The 7,927-nt window shown below is 39.8% G+C and overlaps 1 long non-coding RNA gene across 1 annotated transcript; it reads left to right on the top strand.

Annotated features, from left to right (window-relative positions):
- Positions 1-2,813: 2,813 nt before the first annotated feature.
- LOC306761122 lies at positions 2,814-3,923 on the top strand. The gene is made up of 3 exons (XR_013771467.1): positions 2,814-2,971; positions 3,196-3,377; positions 3,516-3,923. It is a non-coding gene; the product is annotated as an uncharacterized lncRNA (long non-coding RNA).
- The last annotated feature ends 4,004 nt before the right edge of the window (positions 3,924-7,927 follow it).

Here is a 7,927-nt window from a genome sequence, read left to right as displayed (position 1 = left end):
ACTACTTTAATAGATTTGCTTAGCTTAGCTTAGCTTTGGCTAATTCCTCTGAGTGTACCGGGAGGTCTGTAGTTTACAGTTTTTGCTGAAGGGAAGTTGTTATATTTTGTGAAAATAAAAGTTCTATGAGATAAAAGTAAATGGAGAGTGGTAACTTAATAGTTAAGTATCCATATTCCTTCTTTCTCTTTCAAATGCTTTTATGATATTCATTTACAGCCACAAAAATAGTAAAGTTTAGTTCTATTATGACAAATAATAAACATCTATGTTGCCAGTGAAAGGGCCATGATCACTTATTTTTATTTTTATTATTATTATCCCTTTTTTCTCTGAGTAGTTTCACATTTGCTTTCTACGAGTCTTTGTTACATAGCAATATACCTTCTCTTCTCCTAGTATCATGGCCAAGCAAGCACCTCCACTGGTGACGGCCCTCTGCCTTTTTCAGGCACCTACGAAGTCCATATGCACAAGGTGCGAAAGTAAGCGACAGCCCAACTGGCCATTGACTGGCACACATCACTAGATGAGGGTGGAGAAAAGAGGGATTTATATATGTTTGTTTATATATATATAAAATATAAACAAATCATATATATATATAGAGGCTGCATGGTGGCGCAGTGGTTAGCACTGTGGCGTCACAGCTAGAAGGTCACTGGTTCGATCCTTGGCTGGAGAGGGGTTTGGTCAGTGGCCTTTCTGTGTGGAGTTTGCATGTTCTCCATGTATGCGTGGGTTCTCTCCAGGTACTCCAGCTTCCTCCCACCATCCAAAGACATGCATGTTAGGCCAATTGGTTACTCTAAATTGCCCCTAGGAATGAGTGTGAGCATGAGTGGTTGTTCGTCTCTCTGTGTGGCCCTGCGATGGACTGGCGAGCTGTCCAGGGTGTACCCTGCCTGTCGCCCAATGCCAGCTGGGATAGGCTCCAGCTTCCCCGCGACCCTGAATTGGATTAAGCAGTTTAGAAAATGGATGGATGGATATATATATAGATTTTTGATCAGCTTAATTTGCACTCACTGTTCTGGCATGTGTGAACAAGATGTAACATTAACAGGATCAACCTTTTAACCACAAATTCCTGTTCAAGAAGCTTTGGATCTTGCTGAAACCAGGTAGGTTTTTAAGTCAACAGATTACCCATTAATAATCTGAACATGGTCACTTTTCTGTCAGTTTATCAAACAGAGCTGTTTCAAGAGATGGACCACTCTTTAGATCAGTGGTGTCCAAACTCAGTCCTTAGGTGCTGCTGTCCTGCAGATCCCCGTTTCAACTCAACTGGCTTCCATTAAATGGATCCAAAAGCCAAGGAAGTGAGGATCACTATGTTACATTGTAGACTTGTGTTTGTTCATCTTCCATCTCTTAAAATGCAAAATCAGAATGCTAACAAATAACATCCTGATCCAAACTAGTCAACAGGAAAACTGGCGGAAGTTGGTAGATTTACAGAATACTTATTTTTGCATCAGCATTTTTCTTTCTCCAAGGGAATTCCTCAGAGTTGAGTTTCGAGAAGTGGTGTATTATTATCATATCCTTACATGAATACAGTCGCATGCCCTGGGCATCTTCAGCAAGTGTGTCGAAGCATCTCCGAACCGCTCTCACATGGCTGTCCTCATAGAGCTGGCATATGCGGATGGTTTTTTTGTGTGTGCACCCATCAGGGACCAAGCAGAGAAAGATACTTTGACCTTGTTATGCAGCCTATTGGGACTATGTTTCAGCTTTAATCACAGCAACAGCATGTTGGCTTCGGCTGAGAAATGAGTGCATTTTGGAACTTGAAATAAGTTGTCTCTTTTCAAGCTTTTCTGTCGATAAAGCAGGTGAAAAAAAATTCAGCAACACCTCATCCTGTTTTCTAGGAGAAAGGTTGTCCGATGCATACAGAGCTGATGCAAACAGAGCTGATGCTCTCTGTAATACAAGTTGTTCCTAAGGGATAGCTGATGATGCAGGATTTTCACTGCTGGACATTCACCCTGCAGTTAGATGCAATATGTTATGTCAGACAGAGGGTTCGAGTTTCCCCCCCAGAGTAATAATCGCTGTGCATCATTGGATAGATTCAAAGGTGTTGACCACTGGTGTCACGTTTGTTAAAAGGAAGACCCTTACAATGACTGCATTGTTGACAGGATGAGGATCCATGTTTGAAGGGAGAAGTAGAAATGGCACATGGTTCCTGAGGCTCTGTCTTGCTGATATAATTTACCTGGAGTTATTCACAGTATTCCTATCTGTGAAGAATTTTCTACTGAGCCTGAGGACTTGTCATGGTTTGGTCAGTGGCTTATATAAATCAGCAAGGGGGGCATTCCCCCTGTGACTCTCCACAAGCTGGCCCACCGCCTGATAATGTGGAGCAGCAACTGCCTGCCGTCATTATGCACAGCACACATCCCCAGTGTGTTGAAAGGCCCTAAAGATAAGCTATTTATCCTTCACTCCACCTGCGCTCTTACATGGTGCTACTGTAGGAAAAATAGATTTTAAAGGTCAGGTTAGGTAAAAAGTTGTTAGATTGTGCAAGATGCAATACTGTTGTGTAACTATTTTGACATAATAGTTTAGGAATTTGGAAAAACATCTGGAAAAATAAAAACAAGCACTGCATGTGTGTGTATGGTGAGAAAGTTATTGTGTAAAATGGTTTGTGTGCGTGTGTGTGCATGTGTTTGTGTGTCAAGGGGCAGATTTGTTTGGAAGATTTTCTGTGGACAGGAAAATCCACAGAGGAGAAGGAAAAGTATTTCGGAATCTGTTGGGCGGGATCTTTCTCTCGCTCTCCATCTGTGGCAAAGCACTTGTCATTCTGTTAGACAAAATACTTATCCTGCATCTCATCTTTTTAATTCACAAAACAACAGCATCAGAACACGCTGGTGTGTACGTTTGATTCCTTGCTGCGTTTCCTTTAATCTGAGCAACATTTTTGCCAAGGTCCTGCAAGGTCTGTAGATAATTTACTCTGTACAAATTAGTTATCTAAATTGTATTCTGCATAAACAACTTATTTAGGATTTCACATGCATGTGTATGTAAGTGGGTAAACTCAACAGTTCTTCACCTTTTATTTTTGCACTGTTTTCTTGTTTGAGCGTTTGTTTTTATTCTTATGTCCTATGCCTGTGTTTTATTCCTAGCTTTTATACTTTCTCTCATGGTTTTGTCCAGGTTTCCTTTCATTATGGCAACACTGTGGATACATGCTGCCACTCTGCTGGTCTTACTGGTCATGTCTTGCCCCCACTCACCAGCCACTGAAGTTCAACAGCTGTGCGGAGGTGAACTGATTGATGCTTTAGAATTTGTCTGTGGCTCCTTCAAGTATCCGATCAGAAAGAAACCGAGTCAGGGTGAGGCTACAACATACAAAACAAAGTATCAAAGTAATGTTCAACTTGTTATAGTTAGAAGTATATTCCTCCAGCCATGTTTCTCCAGATGACTTTTAGCCTTAACTTACTTTCTTATTCCATTACATCCAAATGCAGGTGGAGCATTGGCTGGAAATGCAGGCAGGACCTCGGAACGGACACGGAAGCGCAACATTTTGCAGCGCTGCTGTGAGAGTTCTTGCACCCTCGCTGACTTGGAAAGTTACTGTATGTGAAAAGCCATCACAGACACCAGGACTTATCCCTGTCGCTGCTTGGTTAGCTTTGCATGACATAGCTTAGCTTTAAGCTAACTTACAACCCAGCTGCTCCCCTTTTTCTTTAGTCCTCAATGAATGCAAGTTGAAGTTTGGAGTTAAAAATGGAGCTTTGTTACTCGAAAGGTGGTATTCTTGTTCTTGGTTTCTTTATTATTAATCATTTCATTTCTAAGCAGATAGCCAGTATATCTAAGCTATGTTGATTATAAATAAACAGCTATGTTGCCAGTGAAAGTGCACCAAATTCTTCTTGTGTGTGTCCTTTTTTCTCTCTGTGATTTCCAACTTTCATATCTAAAATCTGTAGTTTACAATTGTTTGTTAAGTGACTTTATATGCACTAATAATTCAATTTAGTTTTACTGGTAATTGTAATTGTAATAAGCAAAGACATTTTCTTTTGAAATGGCAGCCATTATTTTTTATTGAGTAATAATATATAAGCCACCAAAATGTCCAAAGTCTGGAGAACTGTTATTGGAAATATTACAAGAAATTAAACACACACATACACACACACACACACACACACACACACACACACACACACACACACACACACACACACACACACACATATATATATATATATATATATATATATATATATATATATATATATATATATATATATATATATATATATATGTGTGTGTGTGTGTGTGTGTGTGTGTGTGTGTGTGTGTGTGTGTATGTGTGTGTTTAATTTCTTGTAATATTTCCAATAATATATATATATACACATTATAGAGGAATAAAAAAAGAGCACACAACACTGGCTCAGGCTGTTTCAGGACTGAATGGAACAGTCTAAGAAGATTCATTCATTCGAGTCAGGTGGTTTGGAACAGGGAGACGGAAAATCTGCAGAATTATGGTCTTTTTGGACCAGAGCTGGACACTCCTGATTTAGATGGTGTAATATTCTTACCTAGATTTCTCCTTAAACCCCTCCCTTGTCATGGTTTTGGCTTGGAGTTTTTGTATTGTCTTTTTTTCCTGTGTCCTGTTTTATTTTTAACTATTCCTTTCTGTGCCTGTTTCCTAGTTTTTGTTCATTAGTTCACCTGGTTTTGTTTGGTTCATTTACTACACTTGTGTCTTTTTCATGTCGTGTAAGTATACCTGTTTTTCTGTTCACGATACTATTTCATTCTTCTATTCTTATTTATTCGTACTTTAGTATTTTTGTTCAGTTTAGTCTTTATTAAACATCTTGTTCTAGCACCGGTCTGCTTACTCCTCATCCATCTGTACTTTGGTCCTCATCTCCACCACCACATGTATAAGGTAGTGTACGAACTGACTACCAAGGGAGAGAAATAGGAGAAAAGAGAATGTCAGAGTCATGGGGTTTTTGAGTGCACAGCTGATAAACTCATCAGAGCTAAACCCTGAAGAGGAATTAGCAGAAAGCAGGAATTTTCAGAAAATTGGATGTGTATTATCAGAGATGAAATAATCTTTTATTTATGAAAGGGAATACTCTGTAGCTATTTTGGTTTAGACTTTCTTTGTATGTCAGTGTTATAATTTTCACAAGATGAAAAACACTCCAAGGTCCACTGGCCAAGTTTCAATATACTTGAAGAAAGCCTTCATAGCCAATCTAACTTGTTTAACGTGTTCTTATTTTCTATACTGTTTAAATGTCTCTGCAAAGCACTTTGGTTTGTCCTGTTGTTGAGTTATGCTATACAAATAAACTCTCTGTGCATTGCTTTGTCTTGACTATGGTACAACTACTGAAACAAGTTATGATATACAGTACAATCACTACTATTATGGGCATAATTTTTTTTTTTCTCACAGCTCGTGTTTCTCATATTTTTGATGGTCGTGTAGAATAATGTGCCATACATATAAGTCTATGGTGTAGACAACTAGAATGTATTTTACTGGCATTAAATGACTACAGCAAAGGACATATTGATATAGCATGTGTAAACTCTAAGTGGTTTCCTGATAATAACATGTTTATTGGGCTCCATGCACATAAACACAAACAAGACACTTACAGGGAAGCTGAAACTGGCATGCTTATTTAAATTCAACCAGCTGAAAAGATTTGAAGGCTTGCAGGTTGGCAACACAATCTGCTTATTTTATACTAGTGTGCTTTGGTGGCCAAGGCGTCGAAGAGTCTCTCTTGTCAAGCTAAAACTAATCAACGAATGCTCTACATGAAGGTTTAGGTTCCATACAGAACAGTTATACAAATATATCCTTGCTTGACATGTGTTGAACTGTCAGATTTGCTCCTCCATGGAAGGACAGAAGTCAAATTGAGCAAATATCCAATTTGTTGCAGAGCAGGGATGGAGTGGCCACTGTGAACACAGCCATTTTCCCAATGGGTCAACCTCCATACATCCATTTTCTCAACTGCTTAACCTAATTCAGGGTCACTGGAAGCTGGAACCATCCCAGCAACCATTGGTAAGGATGCAGAGTGCACCCTGGACAGGTCGTCAGTCCATCGCAGGGCCATGGGTCAACGTTCATTCATTATAGGATATGTATGAATTTGCTCGAAATTATGTGTATGTTGATTTGTGTATGTAAAGTGCCCTGTGACAATATTGTTGTGAAGTGGTGCTAAACAAATAAAGTTGAATTGAATTGAATTGAATTATCCTAACCGCTTAGTCCAATGAAGGGTCGCGGGGAAGCTGGAGCCTATCCCAGCTGTCTTTGGGCGAAAGGCAGGGTACACCCTGGACAGCTTGCCAGTCCATAGCAGGGCCACACAGAGACAAACAATCTCTCACACTCACACTCACTCCTATGGGGCAATTTATAGTAAACAATTAACCGAACATGCATGTCTTTGGACGGTGGGAGGAAGTCGGAGTACCTGGAGAGAACCCTATACATGGGGAGAACAAACTCCACACAGAAAGGCCACTGTCCAAACTTCGCCCCAGCTGAGGATTATTTGGAGGATCAAACTAGTGACCTTCTGTTGTGAGGCCACAGTGATAACCACTACGTCACCGTGCAGCCCAATGGGTCAACATGTTATTTTTTGACCCATACAGCTTATTAATTTTCTTGTTGATCATTAAATTTCTTAGCTCAGTGTCCTAACGAATGCTGGGCTAGCCCACATTTAAATTTTCACACCATCCTCTTGCTGTAATGTCTGTGCCTGACTAAATCCCTTGTTCATTAGTCAAAACAGAACTTTTTTTTTTTTTTTTTTTCCAGCCCCATTGGCCTAATCATCATATTTTATATATGTTGATCTGCAGCCCATTGGTTCTTTTGTTAAATAACACCAGGCTGAACCAATCCCCTCTGGTCCCAGTGGATGAAGCCACCTGTCAGACAGACAGTTAGCCATATCCAGCACAGAAAATGAAGAGGCACAGAGAAAGTGTATGATTTGAAAAAAAAAAAAAAAACTAAACAAACAAGGATACTGCAAAATGTCCAAAGATGATTGACAAATCTGCCATAGCCACAGGACCTTCATCAGCTGTCAAGGATGATGATAGAAGCTGTGGTAAGATACTCTGCTTTCTTATCACTTAGGTTCTGTTCGGAGTGAAGATACCCATTAAACTCAGTAAGTTGTATCTAGTGGGTATATTCTCAATGTTTTTTTTGTCTTAGTTTTAAAAACAGATAAAAAATAACCCCTCTAAAATGGTTTTTCAGAAAAAAGTGACATCTAAGACTACATGTTTAGTTTACCCCAAGAATCCATCAGTATATTTGCTCATTGTCACATAATTTCTGCTCTTCAGTTTCAGGGGTGAAGAATTCCGAAATGACTAAACCAATACTGGCGCACAGACTAGTGGGAGATTAGCTCATAGACATATATACATATTTCTTTATCATGTCAATGTTCAGGCTAAAGTTAATGAAGCTGATGGCTGACTGCATCAGTGTAGCATAGCTAACCTTAGCTGAGCTGCTGGGCGACGTAGGTAGATGTGGAGGGACGTTGGTAATTGTAAAAAAAAAATAATAATAATAAAAACAATAATAATAATAATTCTCAATTCAGACTTCTATTAACCTGGAGGAGACCTCCAGAAGAGGAGAGAATCGGAGGGGAACAGCGGGCAGCAGTAGCAATCTAACCTTTCTCCGGTAACAGTTTCACTCTATCTATCCTTCCATCCATCCATCTGCCACTTATCCGGGGTCAGGTCACTGGGGCAGCCTAAGCCTAAGCAGGGAAGCCCAGACTTCCCTCTCCGGCCACATTTGCCAGTTCTGCAGGTGGAATCTCAA

Source organism: Telmatherina bonti (assembly GCF_933228915.1).
Source record: "Telmatherina bonti genome assembly, chromosome: 10".
Classification (NCBI taxonomy): Eukaryota; Metazoa; Chordata; class Actinopteri; order Atheriniformes; family Telmatherinidae; genus Telmatherina; species Telmatherina bonti.
Note: the sequence above shows the minus strand (reverse complement) of the source record. Positions and strands in the feature narration are given on the sequence as shown.